Source organism: Labrus mixtus, chromosome 7 (assembly GCF_963584025.1).
Source record: "Labrus mixtus chromosome 7, fLabMix1.1, whole genome shotgun sequence".
NCBI lineage: Eukaryota > Metazoa > Chordata > Actinopteri > Labriformes > Labridae > Labrus > Labrus mixtus.
The window spans coordinates 7,343,005-7,363,608 of record NC_083618.1 but is presented as its reverse complement, the minus strand read 5'-3'; the positions used below and the strand labels follow the sequence as shown (position 1 = coordinate 7,363,608).

The 20,604-nt window shown below is 42.5% G+C and overlaps 1 protein-coding gene across 3 annotated transcripts in view; it reads right to left on the bottom strand.

Annotated features, from left to right (window-relative positions):
- Positions 1-20,138, bottom strand: part of sulf2a (sulfatase 2a) — a 34,807-nt gene extending 14,669 nt beyond the window's left edge. For 2 of the 3 annotated variants that reach the window (XM_061042427.1, XM_061042429.1), the window contains exons 1-2: positions 19,672-20,138; positions 12,415-12,483 (exon numbers count right to left, since the gene is read on the bottom strand). The gene's annotated coding sequence lies outside the window, so the exon portion shown is untranslated. The remainder of the gene's footprint in view (positions 1-12,414; positions 12,484-19,671) is intronic. The other variant, XM_061042428.1, reaches the window with a different exon arrangement.
- Positions 20,139-20,604: the final 466 nt, after the last annotated feature.

The window sequence follows — 20,604 nt, the reverse complement described above, 5'->3', positions numbered from 1 at the left end:
ACATCTACTTTGAATTAAGTAGATGTCTAAAGAATAGACTCAATGTGCTCAAATTAAGATGGTCCTCCACCATTGGCTGCGTTTTAGAGTAGTGTTTTGTGTGGAAGGAGGAACAGTTCTTCCTTTTCGAAAGTTGTTTATCTGTTCGAGTAGCTTAAGCAGGCAAACCCGTCAGGGAGGAGTACCAAATATAGTCCTGATTAACGGGAAAAAAGCCAGCTCAGTTTTACACACTGATATATCAATAGCCAAGTATGTAAATGTTGTGTTATTGACATGCTGCTGTGGATATTTTCTGACATAACCCCCATGAGGCCTCCCCCTTTCTCCTGATGCTGAGGACTAATTGGATTTTCAGGCTTTTATCAGCTCTAACTGACACATACAGTCCTTTCTTTTCAGTTTGTTGCCTCCCGCTCTCTTTTATCTACACGTATTGTTTATCTTTCCGGGCGGCAGATGCTACATGAAACCGCAAAGAAAAAAGGCACAGGAAACCATAACGTCCAAACAGACAGAAGCCATTATTCTTTCAAAATGTGTGAATAAACAGGGATAGACAACCGTGGAAAAAAACAACAGTTCTTAGCCAAATTATTCTCAGCCTGAACAACATGACCAATGTGATGGTTTGTATGCATCAATAAAATAAGGCATGCCATGTTGTTTCAGTAACCTGGGATGATTTAAAGCTTGTTTTCCTGACAGAGCTCTGCCAACATCAGCATTTTTCCACTAAGTGTGATGTGAAACGACATTGCTGAGTCAGCCTGACAACACAGAATGAAAGAGAATTTTTTGCCATTTAGACAGAAGCGCTAGACAACATGAGTAAATATAACTCTCAGCAAAACTCATTAAAGGCTCGGGGCTTAGAGAGGAAGAGCTAGCGAGCAGGCTAGCAGAATATGAGATCATAGGGAATAAGATTCTAAAAGCATGTTGGAGAAACAAGGATCATCTCGGGTTATTCTAATGCCAAGTGATGCCTGGAAGTCAGAACAGAGAAGGAAAGTTTTGCTCATCATTCATTCGCTTGTAAAGAGGCTCCAAGAGACAGCAGCACTGCATCATCGGATAAAAACTTAATGTCGTCCATCTTTTATTGATATGACTGAATTATAAATGCAGTGACAACAGAGCTAGCCATGTCACAGCATGGGCAGGATGGTTAAGACGGTGGCAAGAGTGCAGGGATGAAAACACACACCAGAACAAACAGACAGATGTGTTACACTGCTCTACAGCACATCTGTACCTCAAGTATTACAGCTGGAGTGAGGCAGAGAAGGGAAAGTGCTTGCTAAATCTTACAAAGACTTTGTAGAGGCATTAATGTGTTTTTTTCTCTATTAATAAAACACCTTGGACTTTAAAACAGGCATAAACTCTGATTCATCCAATCTGGAGCCCAGAGAAGGCACGACACACAGACAGAATATGAGAAAAGCAGGGGAAAAATAAGACATTTATTACATATTGAAGGAGGACGAGTCATGGCATACACTCGCAATTTAATCAAACTGTGTCTCGTAATGCCTGTGAAATATGGAGGCGAGAGCACACAATCTTGAAGCTAGACCTCTGGATTCTGCATCACCGATGTTCTGAGACGGAGCGAGATAGAGGAAAGAACGATAGAGAAAGTGTGAGAGAGGAAAAGAACCTCTAGGCACAAGAGTGTGGAGAGAACAAAGCCCGAGCACTTCCATTGCAGATGGATTTTTTTTTTTCCCAATCATGGAAACTAGATTCACAGACCATGCCTGGCATATAGAACAGATGAGAATAAAACAGAATGTGGTAGTAGAGAACCTCCTTTCTGCATCAATCCCCATGCAGGAATTTGCCGTCATCTGTATTCCTGTGCTGAAAAACACAAAGTAAGTGGCCAGGAAAGTTTAAATAGACACATCCAGCTCTGAATGTGGCTCGCTGCAACACTATCAAGCCAATCCCTTTGGTCATAATTGAGGCTGGCAGGGCTTCGCTAATGTGTGACTTTGTTCCCATTGGCCTGCCTCCCTCTGAACAGAATGTGCAAAATCTCCAAGGACCCTTGAATTTACCAACAAAAGTTTACATTCAGATGCAAATTGTGCAAAGGCATGCATCTATGTGAGAGCAACTTTCTCTAAGGGAAGTTTGTCCTTGTCCATGTGTATGTGCGCGAGTATGTGTTGAAGGAAGGTGGGGTGTAAAATCCACAATATAGTATGGAATGCTTTTTTCATGATAATATGAGGCCATAGGTGCTAACCTTAATCTATTCATTTTAAGGGTTGCAAATCTTCACTCCATCATCAGAATCTAGAAAACCACATGAGGCTCATCAATATCAAAGCTTAAATACGAGAATGGATCTTCTACAGTGATTCCCTATATGAGCCATCATTTGATCCTATAAGGTATGTAAGTATTCAGACAGTATCAGAGGAACGACTATAATATGTTGCTTGTACATCTTGTGTGTTGAATAAAGGCAGTAACACACTTTGAGGTCAAGTTGTTGTTGAAGATAGCAGCATGGTGTGATTATCTCTGGCACTCTGTCTGCTGCCTCTGAATCACAGTTTGCTGTTTTTCAGTACAACATCCCTCAGGCTCTTGTGATATTGCGTAATTGTTAAGTTTACATTTTCACATTTAAGTTTATACAGAGAAGCTGTTAAAATAAACAGTTGCTCAAAGAGCGACATCATTTTTCATTTGGAGTTGTATTTCTGTGACTGGGAGTCCAGTATCCCTCTCTTTCAGCTTTATTGTATGGTCTTTATCAACTCTAATGGGTAATACCTGGCTCTTTAGCTATTCAATTCTCCCCTGTGTTCACTCGCTTGTTGCTACAGTATGTGTCTGTCTTCTTTTTGATGCTGAGCAGGTAATGAACCAAGTTTTTTTTTTTAAAGAGCTTTTTCTGAAAACAGCTGCAGCTGAAAACAACACACTGATGGGAGTGAGAATGAACAAAGAAACAGACCATTTATGGGTAGATATCCAAAACAATGAGCTTACACTATAAAATCACAAAGTACATTATTGTTGGCATTGTTGATCATTCTAAGTTCAAATTGTAAAAATATTGATTAGAGCCACATCAAGTTTAGGCAAATATGGCTACATAGTTAGTAACAAGATTTTTTGTTCATGACAAATAAACTATTGGATTGAGATTTTAAGATTAAGATTTATTCAGCCATTAGCTGCAAAACTGGCTTAAATTAATTCCTGCAAATAACTCTGCCTGATTAAAGTGTGTCCTCCTGAGTATGTGTGTTTGCTATTGACAACCTTTGAGTGTTATAAGAATGTATGACAACATCTTGGGAGGGGAAAACAACATTTTTGTTCAAGAGAAAGATCCCTGTTGTCAAATGCATTTCTTGTGAACAGGCCACAACAGCCAACTGTTTGGGGCCCCTGGCCAGTATGGATACAACCTCTAAACCACAGCAGTGGCTCGAAATGTGCAAAGTTTGCAATGACAGTAGGAAAAGTCCTTAAGTGGGCCCACTCTGACAGCACTCAATCTGGTTGAGCCGCTATAGGCCGTAACCTTTGGATTTTTGCTTATAGGGCCCCAACCATCTCTAGAATCATCACCTGTTGTCTAACCTGAGAAACAAATCCCACCCATGGAAAAATTGCACCTTAAATCTAATAGGATTCTGATGTCCTAGAAAATTAAAATTCCACTATGGATAACCTTGGTGGCAACAATCATCCTTTAAGTGGATGTACTTCGATCTGTGCATATTGTCACTAAGGAGAAGACTGCAGCCGTTGCAGCTTATTTTGTGGCATACAAGTTATCAATAATAAGTTCTTTAGTAATGCTTAGGTTTGAAAATATTAAAATGACCTCATGGCACTTAATAAGCTAAGGTAAAGACTGCCATCATGGAATCATCTGTTCTAAATGATCTCTGCACCTGTACCTCTTGACTTCTAGCCCCATACTCATCTGTGCTTTGCAAACATTCCTGCCTTTGGTATGAATAATAACTATAGCTATAATATTAGCGATAATATTAGTACATTTTATGCAGTTTAAACTAGCAACATATTCTGTCCTTCCTCTTGAGACTGAAATCTTCTCACAACTCAAAGCAGGCAGGCTGTAATCACTGTGACCTCTGAACTAATAGTCATCATTCTTGATGATTTCATCACATCTAAAACGATGGCTCCTTTGACAGGTAGTCATGGTCAACTCAAACTGTCAAGTGTCTACATGATAACCCTGAACCATATTCAATGTCTGCACAGCGCCCTTTTGGTTGAGAACCGAGCTTTCACATTCTTTTGACAAATGTGCCTTTACTTCCTAATAACCAACTTTAATAGTTGAGGATGACAAGAGATAATGCGTGGGCTGATCCCATTCACCGGGAAGATTTAATTTAGATTTCCCTGAGGTTTAGATAAGCTCAGCACTCTGCAGACATTTTAAGATGACAGTCAGAACCTGCACAGCAATTTTCTGTTTGAATACACAGACACAAAGAGCAGCGGTTAGACTTCAGAAGTGAGGAAATGAGATTCCTTCTCCGATGAGGAGACCCGAGTGTAAAATATTTATGTCTGCAGTTACCCTTTAACTGTTGTCCTCTACTTTGATGTATTTCTTTTCTTGTTTAGATTCTACCCTAACCTTTAATCACACGTGGAATGTGCTGCCCAGAGAGTGAAATATGAATGAGTGTAATTTTAGCACTTAACACTTCATTAATCCTGCAGCGAGTCTGCTGCCCTGGAAAGAAGGGTGAAACTGTGATGTGTGCTGGCTGGGAAACCTCTCACAAACTGACAGCCATATGCATGCATACGCACACACACAATGCAACTTATCTTTTACTGTAGATTCCATTTATACAGATTTCATTTTAAAACAGAAAGAGTGGATTTTATTTAAATGTATTTTAACCAAGTTCATTCAGGCTGGCTTATCAACCAACATCAATGTCTGATCTCACTGCTTTTGTTCATCTCTGATCAGAAGCACATTCCTGCTAAATCTTATGTAAATCCTTCACAGACAAGCATTTTCATTTATAATATCGAAGTGTTCACAAACTTTTTGGTTGTTGCTATGACACAAACTCTTTTAAGTTTGGGATTTAGTGCACATAGATAATGCATGGTGTATTTAAGGATTTAAATGGGTTATAAAATGTTTTTACTACATTATGAATGCAAACACACACTCTCCTCTGAAGTCATCCTCTGGTAGTCATGCCATACTCTGGAAGTCACAAAGTAAGAACTTGGGTCACACCCAACCAGAGGGGGGAAGAATATCTCCATCTTTCAAACTCCATAATTCACAGGGCACATTATCTCTAAAAAGGTTTCATCAGGAGAGAGAGTGATGGGATGCCGGATGAATAGTTTGGTGGAAAAATGACGGGGCGAGGAACAGAGAAAGACAGGAAGAAAAAGAGAGAGAGAGACTGCAGGGTGGTGTCAGTTCAGACAAAAGGCCCAGCCATGAAGTGTGTTTGCTGAATAACAAAGACTTCTGACAGACTCTTTGCGTCTGTTCTTTTGACTTTTAATGTACACCACATAGAAACCGGCAAACATACGTGCAGGCATAGCGACAGACAGACTCACAAACACCCCCACACTCTGCGTTTCAGACTTCAAACCTCTCACCAACAAGAAGACATAAAAGAAGAAAACAACGGTAAAGCTAATTATCCCTGAATCTGGAAGAAATCAATGGCAACGTCTTTTTCTATTGTTCTCAAACTGTTTCGTCCCAGCTGCACCAGGACATCACACAGTCTGCCTTTTTGTCTCCTCCAGGTCTAACAAACTAACTCCGTGAAGATATTCCACATAACGAGCTTGCATTTCAGCGACACAACAAATAACAACATCAAACAAGCTGCAGAAGAATGATTTTGTAACTAAAGTCAGTCTTCATGTCTTAAGAAGCAGGTTTCCCTTTTATCCACTTCCATCTACTCTGCTCTTGCTCTCTGTTTCCAGCAGCAACCGTATGGCATGTTGGGCTAGCGTGGTGGTCTGCAGGTTTTTTGGGGAGCTTCAGTCAGGGTCCACAGTAGGGTCAAGGCATTTCCCCCGCCTCCTCTGCAGCCTTTGGTGCGCTCCAAGAGAGCCCAAAGAGAACAGAGGTGTTAGAGAAAACACAAACAGAGCCCCGATTGTCCCTGACTTGGGTTCAACCCCCACAGCTCCACCTCCAGGGGTTTAAAACTGAGAGAATGAGCAACTGTCAATGGTGTTTTGTAAATACGTAGCTGTTTTCACTACAGATGGGTTTCTTCAGATGGCAGAGGGAAATGAGCCTGCTTTGCAGTCTACCGGTGTCCTTGCCTTTCCTGTCTTATTGAGGTTTGAATAAGAAAGCCATTTGTGGTGCGTCAGAAAGAGCCACACAATTGCCAGCTCCTTTGAGACAGGGGTTGACAGCTGAAACAAGTGAGCAAGCTGGTGGACAGGGCAGCCCGCTGAGTGATGGCTGTTTCTTATTGGCACTTATTGACCAGGGGCAAAGCCCCCCTACAGTGTGGCACATCTCAGCTAAATGGATTACAGACAAATCAGTCGGGGCCAATTGTTCCACCAACCTAACCACCTCACTGAGACCTCAGTGCAGCCAACTGACTTCTGCATGACATTACTGCAGCACAAAGGAGAAATCAAAAGTCACTGAAAATATGATCTGCTAAAAACTGCCTTTCATAAAAGAATCTTGATGAGAGGAACATTATATGGATGGACATGGATATTTATGTGCTCGGGATAAGGCAATTACACACACTTAGCAAGCTGTCTGTCTCTGGTGTATAAGCTGCACTCATGTTGGTGAAATTCGATCTTCTTCCAGAGGACTCAGAGGTTTTAAACATTAATTTGCTGTGTTTTAATTACATGCCATTTCTCTCATCATCAAATTAGCACCTGCAATAGGGACTGCCTCTAATGGCCTGACTTAATGATGATTTTAGACAATATTGGTTTCAACTTTCAGTCAACAACTGTTGTTTGGCCGCTGAATAAATCAATATGCTTTCTGGAAGTTACAGTTCAGCTGCTGTAGAAAGATCACTTCTGTGGAGTGGAGTTCTTTCACTCAGCTGATAAACAATGGTTCTTGAATACTGAAAGAGGCTCTTGATAGCCTTCATGCTACACCCAGAGACTGACGACTGTGGGTGCAGAGTGAGGACCATCATCCCTGATGTTAAGCACACCCTTGGGGGCTGGAGAGGCAACAGCTAGGTCTTTACTTCTTCACTCCCTCCATTCTTTGTCCTTCCATCCCGCCCCCTCCTCCCCCCAACCACCACCACCACCACCTCTCCACCTTTCTGGCTTCATCCTGGCCTTATTGTTGACGGATTACTAGGGGTTTAGAGACGCACACCCTGATCCCTCCCTCCCCTATCAAAACCACACAGGGGGTTAAGACTGGAGCACAGAGGGGAGACCTCCACACAATGACATGAATTACAGCGCCTTCTATGTATGTCCACTTAAATTCCCCCCATTTGCTCTGCTCAGAAATGACCACAGAGCACTAATCAGAGCCTGTGGTTCCCAGCAGGAATCTTTGTTTTTTTTTTGTTCAAAAACCAGGAGTGTATAATTTTTTGAATTTCTAAAAATATTTACAAAGTTTGGAGACTTTAAACACAAACATGTGGGATGGACCTTATATCATCTGCTGAAAAAGACCAACGCTGAAAAAAATGAACAAACAAGCCTCAGGTGAAACCACAAGTGTAAGTGCAATGTGTTTGTGTAACTGATGCAGTCAACACACACAACCCACATCATCAGTTCTTATTGTGAGAGAGCTCAGGCTGTCTCCTCTTCTACATTTCAGTATCCATCTCTCTCGCTCTGCTCGTCCTCGGGACAGCTGCCCAGACGGCCCATCTGTCTGCGTTGACCTGTGTTTGGGACCATGGGGGGAGCCTAAGTGGCACACGAAGGGGGTCTCTGGCATGCTGCCCGCCCGGTAATGACAGTTAAGCATGCCAGCAGCTTGCCTAACAGCCCCCGATCTCTCCCTGTGGTGATACAGTATTGATATTGTATCAGGTTGCAAAGGGCTTGGCAGCCTTTTAATGAGAGCTCAGATTGATCAGGCGTAGTGGCTCTCCCTTTACTGTGGCCGATGCTCATTGGCTGTCCCTGCAGACATGACCTCCCTTTGATCTGTATCACTGACTGAGGAGGGACACAAACACAGTTGTGCCCACAGTACATGGTCAGACATGCGAACACACAAATATGATCGCATATACAAAGTACACTTCAGATAGTTGTGACTCACATTAAAGCTTCATGAAAGTCTACTCTATGGTGTTGGACTCTGTGTGCAACAACTGGACAGTTAAGAAATTACCGCTGTATGAATTATTGAAACAATAGAATTGCTGTAATCTTACTAATTATTTCCCAAAAGAGAATTTTAATTTTAATATTTAAAGCATTTTTTCCGTAGACAACTGCTGAAATATAAAACACTATTAAAAAAAACTAAAGTTGGGAAAATAAACATTTGTAGAAAAATCAAAACAATATTTAAAAAAATGTTGACGCTTGCACACACCTATGCATACTTAGCTGACACACTAAGCCAGACAAACAAAAAGATGACATTTTTTTTCCTTTATGTTGGTTATCAGAGGCAGTACTTTGTGATAAGTGTAAGCCGGGCTTTATAAAGCCCACAAAGTGAGATTTACACAAGTAAATAGAAATAAAAAGTATTTCTTGCCCCAACTACCTGTCAAAGTGAGACACCTGTGCAGGTGTGTGTGATAAAGACTTTACATTATTCATGTCAGAATATTTGTAGGCCTATTTTCTTCATGGGAAAGTAATAAATATAAGAACATGTTATTTTAAATGACACACAGGCTATATTTTATTCTATACTTTTTTTACTGCGGATACAATTATCAATTTGAATGGGTTCATATCAAAGCATACTAAATCAAATTGCACTGAATCATTCTGTATTTTAATGAATGGTTCCTGTATTGGATCAAAGCTCTAGAGAATCAAATCAGATCTTTGTCTAGTAAGAGAGTTCACACCCCTACTCTTCCCTATCAGCCCTCGATAAGGCTCCTGTCAGACAGGCAGCCAGCTGTCAGCCCTCCTGTGGCTGCGATCATGACCCTCACCAGTCTTTGGACCCCCCTGGGATCTACAGCATGGATATAACAGGATAAAGGTAGACATTAAACCCCACTAGATTCTTGTGAGGACATTATGATTACTTTTTTGTGACCTTTACAACTGTAGCAGCTGGGAGGTCATTCCCTTACTTTGCTGCTGATCAGTTATACTGAAATGTGATGTGAATTACTCAAGTGCTGAATGTAGAGGATGTGTACGGTTGGAAAAAGGGACATGTTGTGAATAGATATTTTAACAATATGTTTCCACTTGCTAACTTTCTCACCCTCTTCATCTTATTCCTTCTCAGTTTTCTCCCTCTCTCTTCGGTTCAACATGAATTAGCAGCATCCTCGATCAAGTTCATCACCCTTGTGTTGTAATTAGTTCTGTGTCAGAGCCCAGATCATCGCCCCATTTCACTTAAAGAGTAATTACTGCACTATCAGCCATTTCTCTGACCTCATCTCACCCCCACACACCTTCAAACCTTCGTATCAGCTCAGATGGGACATAAAGTGGACAGGACATATACCAAGCTTTTCAACCAGGGGAGGATAAATAGGCCCCAATAACCTTTTTACCGTAGATCACAAGGACCAGAAAGGTCAATCAGATTCATGAGAAAAGCGTTGTGGAAGAATGTCTGCGCTTAATGAGCATTGTGTAGCACCAAGAACCCTATTGCACTCTCCAAACAGTAAAGTAGGAACCCATTAAAAATAAATAGAGAGTGCAGCCCATTTAGGACACTCATAAATTTACTAGTAAATTCATGGTGTAAGCAGACAAGAAGGGGACAGGGTACACTGCATCTGTCTCTGGATAGAGAGACTGCTTTTACTACAGAAGAGATTCAATTAATCATCCCCACATCGCAGTTAAGGGAGGGTAAAACAATCTCATCGAAAGATGTGCACCAGATGTCCTGCTTTTTTACAGGGTGAACACTGATGACATACTTGGTGTCTTTCTGTGCTTGGTAAGCTCCTTGTTAAACACAGCTGAGATTAAAAGCTATTAAAGCAATTATCTTAACGGCAGGAGAGCCGAGGATCGGAGGAGGAGAAGAGAGTCTTTTGTGGAATTCAGATGAAACCTCCTTTCAGCACCGTCGCCCCATATAGCTTAAGTTAGCTGAGTGGTTACGCAAGTGGGCAGAAGAGATTTTTTTTCCAAGTGTGGATGCACTCACACATTCACACATAACACACACTGTCTTCACAGCCAGCCACTTTCTTACACAGAGAAAAAACGACTTCCCAGCCCGCCGATGTGAGCTGACACACAGCAAAAGAATGAGCTGCTTCTGTGTTGTTACTATAAAGTTTGGCTCGAGTGCAGAGTGGCCTCTCTGTGTGTGGCGCCGCAGGTTGGCACACTCACACGGGGCTTTATTGGGGTGCAGTCCTGAGCATCAGGCAGCATGCCCGATGTTGACAAAGCCTGGTATCGCCTGCTGTCAGCCCATTCTGTGTGCACCCGGCGGAAAGAATCAATTAGGCCGAGCTCACAACAGAGCACTTTAATATTTGACTTTTAATCATTGGGCTGAAGGAAGGCTGGGGCATGGAAGCAAGCTGGCAGTCCCTTGTTGCTGATGTGGAAAATGAGGGTCAGGAAAACACTCAGAGAGTCCCACAATGTGCACTGCATATCCTAGGGAGGATTTGAGGAAGCAGACTGAGGAGAAATTGTCACAAACAACAGGCTAATCCTACAGTGTTAAGAGAAAAATATCCGTTTGTCTCTCATAAGATATCAAAGGCACCTTACGCAACCAGCTGCAAAGACAGCAGGGGAAATATCACATAACTCTGTTCATAAACAAGCCGAGCTGGATGGAAGGGACAGTGGTTTAAGAGAAATACACTGATGAGGTCTTCACCCTGCATATGAACTGCAACTTTGAAGAGTTTTTCTTGAGAGCTTTATGTTTTTATCCAGCTCTGCTGAAGAAAGAGGAGGAACAAAGAGAGAGACGAATGCTGCCCTCACGCTGGGGTTTTGAAGTGGAGATCAGTCCTCAAACAGAATAGCTTACCAAAGGCACACCATTCACCTGCCTGCTGTTGGTGGTTTCACAGACACAAGAAGAATATCAAAGTTGAAAAGTCATGTAGCCAGGCATGTTTTTTACCTGACTTCCATGTCTACATTACGAGCCATTTGTAGGGAGTTGTTTGTTAATCTGAAAGGAGAGCTGATTTCAGTCACGTACTGATGTTTTTGCAAGTGATAATGAGTCAGCTGTGCACAGCTGTGTACATAATGTGGCCACATGTGCTGAGAGCTGCTTCCTCTGCTGCTCGCCAACTGTTCGCACAGGATGACTGTGATCACAGCAGCAGCACAAGGATGTTACCGGTGACAGCAGTTACACTAGCGATGATGTGTCTAACTCATGCAGATGTATTGCCTTTGTAAACAGGATTTGCACAAAAACATTTTGATTATTATTATTTTTAAGTCAGTGCCTCAAACAGGCTAGTTTACAGCTGAAGGCCACAGGGGGTAAAGGCGATTTCTCAGTAACTGATTTGATCATTCAGATCAGTGTAGCTAGCTAATGAGGTCTCAGGACTATTTCCCCTCAGCTTCACCTCAGCTATCCTCATCTCTCAATTCACTCTCATTTTTCTTCTCTTGATTATAACCTAGTTGGACCGACAGTCACAAAGGGTGCCTGCTGTGGCCACAACACAACTGCAACAACCCCAGATTTCTTTGATCATCAAACCATCTCAGTGGGGCCAACAATAACCCTCCTCCTTCCTTATTCCTATTGGTGCCGGATGAAATGCTGATGACTGGCAGGCAGATCAAATGAGATGATGTGATTTTGATACTGACTGAATCTGTGTGATGCATGAGTTGCCTCTGGAGGTTATGAATCTACCCACTCCAGTAAACTGAGTGTTGACAATTTGTTTCCTCCAAGGTCTGCAGAATCCATGGAAACAGTAACACAAATAATCAGCATCTGACTGTGTCTGTGGTGGAGGAGTGATAGGTGAAAGATATATAGGCAACTCCGAGATGACAAACATACACAGCCTTGCTCTTAAGCAAAACACCTGTGTAAAAAAAAAGCAAAATAAAATTCAGACACCTACAGAAAACATAGCGACAAAACATACGCTGCAACCACACACACAGTTTAACTTTCTTTATTTGTGTGTGAAGGAGAGAAGAGAGAGCAGAAGGAGATTTTATTTGCACTGTGTAAGAGGTGAGCAGCCTTACCTTCCTCTCTAAACAAGCTGTCTCTGATGTTCTCCTCTCCCACAGGAATCAGCCTCTCACTGTCAAGTTCTGTGGGTAAACACAAAGTCCACAGTGGATGAATCCTTGGAACATACATGCAACTTTTACTTTTGATCTCAAAAGACTACCTTGCATCATCTAGCATGTTTTTTTTTTTTAAAAAGTCCTTTTTGAGACGTGTTCACATTATGGGTCATCCTTGCTTGTTGCTCCCCTCACAGGCTCTATCCTCTCTAACATGCATCATAAGCCAAGAACAGAAGCCAGGTGATATCACGACTACTCCCTCACATACACACATTCCCTAAGGATGGTGACACATCCTCTTCTAAAGAAAACACTGCAAAAAGCTGTAGGATTAGGAGATAAACAACCTTATTGGCTAAGTTGCTCCTCATGAAATCACACAAGATAAAATCCTGCAGTGATGCCTGGGGAGCAGGCAATGGTTCAGGAGGTCCATTAGTTACCTGTACTGGATGTAATACTGTGAAAATGGTCTAATTTCCAACATAATTACTTCCAACCCTTAAGGCCTTTTTGAGTGATTGCGATGATAATTAGTTTCTGTTTGTAATGCTTTATACGCATTGTTCAAGAACAATTAGGGAAGGGGAGTATATCGTTTCCCTACTAAAACTAGCAGCTGAGGTACAGAAACAATACTGTTTTTTTGTAAATGAGCTCTTTTCTTAATTTTCCCCCACCATCTTCAGCAGCCTGTAGTTATGATTTCACAAGCAAGGCCTTGTTCGACATGTTGAAAGGAGTCAAGCTGTCTGATCTATTGTTCTGACTGGTCAAGTGTCAGTGTCAAGCATGCTGAGATGAGCATTACTGACATCTCCATAACCACATAACCGTTAAATCTTTGTCCTAATCTCTCCCAGCTGATGGAGCCACTAACATTTCATTTGAGACTTTGGTGAAATGCTTTGCACCAAACAATGTGGTGATGAATAAACACAAACACATGCACGGAATTATGGGCAGCAAGGCTAAGAATAAACTGGAGATCCTTATAAGCCCATGTGTCTCCCCGCCAAGGCACGTCTCTGACCCCAGCTGCTCTCCACTCATGGGCATCAAAGAGAGTGGGAGCTGTACACCTGTGTCTGTCTGTCTGTCCGTCTGTCTGTTCGTCTCTTAGTCCATCTGGAGCGGTACAAATCTGTTTGATAACTCAGTCAAAGCTGCTCTGCATTGTGAAGCATATTCCTGGATAGCCTAACACAAAACTGACAAAGATATTTGAAGCCAAGGACACGAGGAGGAGGAATTTCAGCTGTGAGACAACAATACTAAACAGAATATATATCATTTCATTTGACAGGTTTTTCTTTAGCCAAAGATGACATACACACATACTTGCAGCATTCAACAAACACCACAGGCTGCGAATGGCAAAAGTGATATACTTTCCTTTTGTCTTGCTAAAATAAAGGGGTGACGGATTTAATATGAATAAGCAGAGAGGGGGAGGAAGAGGGAGGAGATCGGAACAGGCTGTGGGTGACAAGGCAGTGAGACAAGCCACGGCAACTTAGAGAAAATGCGACACCTGGCCTTGTCCTTGATGTGAATACGAGGATGATGCATCAAAAAGTGACAGGGCAGAAAGATGGCTATTACCCAAGAGAAGAGGAAGAGGAAGAAGAGGAGAAAGTGACTATTTTTAGAAGTGGTGTAAAAATATGCAAGAGGTTCATTTAATATTCTTTTCCATAAAGCTCTCCTGTGTTAATGAATCATGTTTTATTAGCTACAATGGTCTCTTGTTCTCAGTCACATTAAAACTGTGACATTTCAAAGCATGCAAGCTGCAAGATCAAATGATCCTTTAACAAATAAAAACAGTCAGGACACTCCCTCCTGCTCTGACTGAGATGAGCAGGAATGAGCTGTCTGTCTGTTGATCTTGATGAAGTGTGATCGAGAGGGTAAATGAGCAGGAGTCTGAGGAGGTGTGATTTATTTATTTATTTATTTTGACTTGCAACACCCTCCTTGAGAGGCTTGAGGCTGATTGATTTCAGTGGGTTGGAACCTGGCTCTGGTCCTATTGATCCCCTATCCCCAGGCCTGTCTCTTCCCCCAATTAAGAGTTCAACAAAGTCGCCACTATGGACCACTACTAATGAATACTCCCTTCCCTCCAACATCTCAATGTTGCATTCACTGCTCTGCCTGTCTCCAGTGCTTTCTCACCTCATTTCTCACTTTCGTCTGCTACTCCTCCAATCGAGCCGTAGTTAATGCTCAGTCACACCTGAACAATAAGGGTTGAATCAGTCTGGATTTGTGATATGGTAGCTTTTTGGGGGGGCTGGGGGATCAAGGTTAGTGAAGGAATCTCACAGTTCATTAAACATCAGCATGGGGTAGACAGTCTAAATCTCTATACACCACTGAGAATCACTTGCCTCACCAGCAGCCAGATTTTAAGGATTAGAACTAATTGAGCTTCTCTGGCTGTAGAAACGTAGAATGTGTCTGGGTGTCAGGCAAGGAAGATCAAAAGATTCATTAGATTAGAATTAGATCAAACACAGTGAAAAGTTGTGAGGACAGATGGAGGAGGAGTGTGTGAGAGTGGTCGGCATGAGAGGGATCCAGACTTAACAGCCAAAACAGCTCTCTGACTCAATATTCAGTTAATTGCCAGGTACATACACAGATACAAGTAATCTGCCTGTCTCTCAGTCTATCTACAGAGCTGTTGGCACATCCGTCTCCTGATCTGCCCTCCTTGAGTGTGCAGTGGGAAAAAAGCAGTTCAGTAACAGGTCAGTGTTGCACCATTTCTTAAACCTGTAATCCCACTGCTTTGGTGGAGTATAAAAAAAAAAAAATCAATTTCAGATGTCTGTAATTCCATAAACCTTATTAGGCTCCACAAAGGCTGCTACACCCTGAGGGAGAAGCAAGAGGGAGGTGGGTAACTGAAGTTGTAACATGGCTGAAGGAACAGAGAAGGGCTAAAAATCACAGAAACAAAGATCAACGTAGCATTAAGGGTTCTGGCTGCATTTTTCATAGTTTACCATCATACGATCATGTACTATCATGTGGGAAGCTACATTATTTCATGATGTGTTGAATTGTGTTATAGTTCTGTTTATCCTGGGGAGAAGGTTTTGTTTTATTTTTCATTTTAAAAACAGATTTCCAAAATATAAAATGATGTGTTTTATATGGTTGGGGTTGAGTGTCAAGTCATCACCACTGCATCCTGTATTCATTTAATCACAACATCAATGGGCCACTTAGACTGCTGTTATGTGAGTGCTCTCATTGATTGTTTTCCTAAATCCACGAGAGTAGTGTGTGTCTGTTTGTTTTCATGTACTAATGGACACCATCCGAGCACACACCTCAGTGAGAGCACAACCAAAGGCGTTAGTGTAGAAGGTGTGGTCAGAAAAGAAAGAAACATAGATGAGATGCAGGACGTAAGAAGCGGACTGATCAGTAAAAACTCTTTAGAATCAGGTGGTTGTTAATAGGCAAAATTAATTACGGTGTTAATTACATCCAGGGTGATGAGAGTTTGCTTATCAGACAGAAAAGTGTTTGAGAAAGCTGGCTTTGAACTGAGTCAGATTTTGGCTATGATCCAAAATCTCCCAATCACTGCTCTTAGCAACCGCAGTTAATTTGGTCATAAATAATTCATGGCCGTAACAAAACTGTAGCATAAGGCCGCTGATAACCCCAGGATCTGAATGCTGATTTGAGGAGGAGATTGGAGGAAGGATTTAGTACAAATTTTGGAGATATAGTATCTCAGCCGCTGGATATTGCAAGTGAGAAGGGGCCTCTATTGCCGCTGTCTCTCCTGAGACAGATAGGGCAGTGAAGCCTGTACTCTGTGGCCAGTAGGATATAATTACATTTCTCCGTAGGGCACCTCCACTGCACAAGCTCAGCAGCATAGAGGGATCAGATTGAAATCGTATTGCACTTGCACATAACAGTTGTTCAAACGTGAACACTAGGAATCAGACGTTTTACACCATGTGCATACTGAGCTGATAAGGCACAAGAAACAAACACAGCGACATGACATATAAAAACATATACACCATCACGTGCACTCATAAACTCAATGCAATGTGCTTCTCCTGATGTGCTCCTCTCAGCCGCAGACTGCTGCTGTTGAGAAAGGAGCGTTTGAGCATCATCGTCAAAGCGCCTCCGTGCCTCTCCATCATTAGAGCCGAGACGAGCAGCAGCGCAGAGTTTTTACACACTGATCTCCCGATGCTGGTTCGTCTCAGGACCTGTTAACAGCAGCTCATACATAGAGATGAACCGGGACTCAGAGAGGAAACACGAGAGTGCTTCTTACTGCCAGGATACTTTTTTAATGTATTCCAAAGCAGCCTTGTGTGTGGGTGAAAAGTAATGTAACATATGCTATGTTTCAGAGTTTTCAGGTAAACTTAAGCAAAATAAAAAGCTAGTTACTGTGTCCATAAACTTAGAGGAAATATATTTCTATATACCTGGTGTCGGAATATATCCAGTCAAGCAGCAAGATTCAGTAATTAATTGAGCACTGGTTAGTCGGATATAGTTGGGATATATAGCTGGGAGCGGCTGCGGCCCCCCGCGAACCCTGACGAGGAAAAGCAGTAAAGATAATGGATGGGTTGATGTATTGATAGTCTTATATGTCATCACATTTTTTATTGCAGCTTCTCATCTTAAAGGGCACTTAATAAACCAGTAGTGTTTAAGTCATGTACACCCTGAATCACTCATCCTTTTTTGTGTTTTGAGACTTTTAGTAGCGGTGTGTGAGGTACAAAGGATTCCTTATCTACAGTAGACAAAGATTCATTGACGTGTATGTGTTGATAAAGCCTGATTCAATTTGATTTTATCTGTTTTTCTGTGTGCCATTTCCCCCACTACTCAGCTTTTAAGGCTGTTTCTCTTTTGACATTTGAGTTATAATTTATTCCATCAATTAGGCTATTGGGCAAATTAAACTAAATGAGCAAAGCAGATAGATAGAAACATGGTGTGATAATTAATGGTAGACAGCAGCAGGAGGATGCTGTACCCCTGGGATGAGCCAATAAAGCTAATTGGGGACATTAGCTTAAGGCCATTGTTTTGTAACCTTGCTGTGTCTAACCACAAAAGGTTAAGGTGCGGGTAAAATGAGCAGACACTGGTGCTGCCCAGGCCGCCCGCAGGCCCACAGAGACAGTCAAGCAGTGTCACCTTGGCTGCTGTCACTGATTTCTGCCACCTGTCACCATGCCGCCCCTGTGGCCAGAGACGTGGCTGTGTGGACAATGGGTTTGTCGATGGCGCTGCCTCTTTAGTGAGGATGGGGGGAATATGTCCTCTGCTTTCATCAACAGCTTGAGTCAAGAGTCTCAGTGCAGCATTAGCATACAATACATATTCATGCCGTAGTCTCCCTTCAACTGCTTCGCCAGCCCTCCTGCACATTTTCCACTCATTTTTACAAACGGCATGTCAAGCGCCCCATTTTTAGCCAGGAGTCCCACATGGCCTCTTATGTATTCACTGCACAGTCGCAGCAAACAACATCAACAGGTCTCAAGGTCGTCACTCCCACTGATTGTGTGCATGTCTTTGTCTGTTTCTGTTTTTCATGAGACTTAGAAAGAGTTGTGTGAGCTCATCAGAAATAGGAGAAAGACTTGAGAAGAATGAAATGGTTAAGGGGGCATATATGTGTGGACGTGTGTCTGTGTGTGTTGTATAAGCATGAGGACAAATGTGTGAAGTGTGAGTGGACTTATTGTATGTTTGGTACATGTCATGCATATGAGTGTTACTTATACACAACCTATTTACATTTGGGAGTGTGTAAAGTGTGTAAATATAAAACAAAAGTCAATGTTGTGTTTACATGGGTATGCATGTGTGTGTGTGTGTGAGCAGAGTCTGTGGCATGTGGCTGCAGTCCTAACATGCCAGGGGACTGGCTGACAGGTAGACTTAGTAGAAGCATCCTCCTTCAGTCCACTGGCGTCTCAGCGAGAAAAGAGGCCAGTTGATGTGGGGGTTAGAGCTTCCATGGCAGAGTGCGATGCGATAAATAATAAATGCTTAAAAGAACAGATCTTTGAAGCTTCTTTACTTTCCCTCAACCCCTCCATCCTTCCATTCATCCGTCCACCCATATCGCTACAAACAGCACAGGGCGTTCAGCTGTCTCTGTCATAAATATTTCAGCCTCTAGGTCAGTGCCCCCCCCATCCCCTCCACTCCGCTGCGCTTAACTGCCACCACTTGGTGATGACACAGCCTTTTGACCCATAAAGCTATTGACAAAACAGTGATAGTGAGTACATTCACTGGGACCAGCCTCAAAGACGTAAGCTGTGCAGGCGTCTTCTATAGGAGCGGAAAGCATCTGCTGAAATGGCGACTCTTAAATGAATGCTGCATGCTTCATATCTCCCGAAAAGGTAATTAAAAAAATAAAACTAAGGCTGGTTCTACCTTTCAAAAAAATCTATGATTTCCCTGTTGTGGTTAGGATATTTTTTTTCGAATTGTAAACCCCAACAGAAAGAGTCAAGATTACATCTGGCTGAGAAACACAAAGAGATGCTGAGACACCGTGGTTTTTTTGTTTGTTTTCAAACCACCATCAACCGTGATTCAGAAAAATAAAGAAACAAAAATCGGTCTAAACACCAAGACAGACCAAAGAATTATGAAAGCTTAAGTGGCTTGTTTCACACAATAAAGTCACTTCACAAAGAAGACAATTGTATTGGAATCCTCCTACTTAATGATAGTATTCTAGAGCAGCTTTGTATTACTTTACAGACTGACACTTAGAAAACAGCTAATTGAGAAGCACATGTTGAGAGTGTCCAGCTCCAATAACTCCCAACTTGTTCCTCCAGACAAAAACAGCAGCTCGTTTTCACATTGTTCTGATTCAAAGCTATACTCTGAAGAGTCCAGTGCGCCCGAAGAACCAGAGGTTTTATCTTTCTTGCCCTGATGAGCAGCGCTGTTAGCGACTCCATGCATAAATCTCAGAGGCAAACAGAACAGATCAGAGCATTCAAGTGTAAACTAGGGCAAATCTCCAGCACTGTACCTTCTAGATTTGCTACTCAAGCAAGTCCTGTGGAGGAACAAGCGATCACACACTGAGGGATACGCATCCTTCTCTCTGTCATCTATAACATACACACACACACACACATGCATAAACATATATTCACACACCTGTTTTGGGCAGTCCAGTACCATCCAGTCCCGTCCGGTCTGTTCAGATACGGTCCCCCTGTGTTGGCTGAGTGAGGAGCTTGTCTCACCCCCCACGCAGCCAAGTGCAGACAGCTCACTGTTATAGATGCACTGACAAGTGAAAGGAGGGAGGCGTGGTTTCACATGAGATAAATAAAAGAGGGAGGGTAAAAGGGAGGAGAGAGGCTCCTTCAATCTACAATTCAATTTTGTCCTCACTCTCTTTTTCAGCAGCGTCGCTCTCACTCACTACTCTTTTCTCTGAGCATATTCTTTACATCTGTTACCTTCCTCTCTCCTTTTCCATCTTCCTCCATAAATGTACAGTACCATCTCCTCACTGTTTCTTGAAGTTCTTGTGTTTCTTCTCCTGTGATGCTTCCTGTTTCTTCTCTTTCTCCTTGTCAAATGCAACTGTGCCTCCTCCTCTCTGTCTCTACAGGCTCACATTCATGTGGCAGTTGAATTTGTGTTTGTGTGTGAGGGAATGGGAGAGGGAGTGGGAGAGAGAGAGTGAGAGTGAGAGTGAGAGTGAGAGTGAGAGAGAGAGAGAGAGAGAGAGAGAGAGAGAGAGAGAGAGAGAGAGACAGGGCAGCTCTGGCCATCTGTTGGAGCTTGTGAGCTTCACCTATTCACAGTCTCATAAAGGCAGAGGCACACAGAGGAGTTAGAGAGAAAGAAATGGGAGGGAACGAGGGATCAATCTTAATGCCGCTCTGGTGGGGAAGGAAGGCATAGCCTGGCGCACACACACCATATCTATCAGGCTGGCACCTCTGGGGAGAGCTGGCATGGGCACGACTGCTCAGTAGGTCCAGGCAGCACATGGGATTTGGCTTACAGTGCATGCAGATGGAGAATGTACATAATTCAATTTATATACAAACACATGCGGCATATAGATGAGTTAGT